This window comes from Tupaia chinensis, unplaced genomic scaffold (genome assembly GCF_000334495.1).
Source record: "Tupaia chinensis unplaced genomic scaffold, TupChi_1.0 Scaffold000283_1, whole genome shotgun sequence".
In the NCBI taxonomy this organism is placed as follows: Eukaryota; Metazoa; Chordata; class Mammalia; order Scandentia; family Tupaiidae; genus Tupaia; species Tupaia belangeri.
Window position 1 is genome coordinate 906,012 of NW_006159766.1, and position 322 is coordinate 906,333.

Genomic DNA, 322 nt, shown 5'->3' on the forward strand with positions numbered 1-322 from the left:
TTTATTTTAAGTGGACTGGGATGGGGGTGGAGACGTGGGGAGGGGGGTTAGTGAGAAAGCAAGCTGCCAGGTCCAGGAATTGAACTGCAGTTAGCCACATAGGAGTCCAGCACCCTTAGCCACCATGCCACCTGCTGGCCCCTGCGGGGTGTTTTTTTCTTTTTTTAAGTAATTTTTAAAAGTAATTATTTAATTTTATTTATTTATTTTTCTTCAATTTGAATAGAGAGAGGAGAGAGAGAGAGCGAGCAGCCGGGTCCAGGCTCGAATCTGGGCGACCCTGTGGGAGTCCAGCACCCTAACCACCATGCCACCTTCCAGC

The 322-nt window shown here is 48.1% G+C and overlaps 1 protein-coding gene across 1 annotated transcript in view; it reads left to right on the top strand.

Annotated features, from left to right (window-relative positions):
- Window positions 1-322, top strand: part of FHDC1 (FH2 domain containing 1) — a 55,271-nt gene that overhangs the window by 9,371 nt on the left and 45,578 nt on the right. The gene's annotated exons all lie outside the window — the stretch shown is intronic.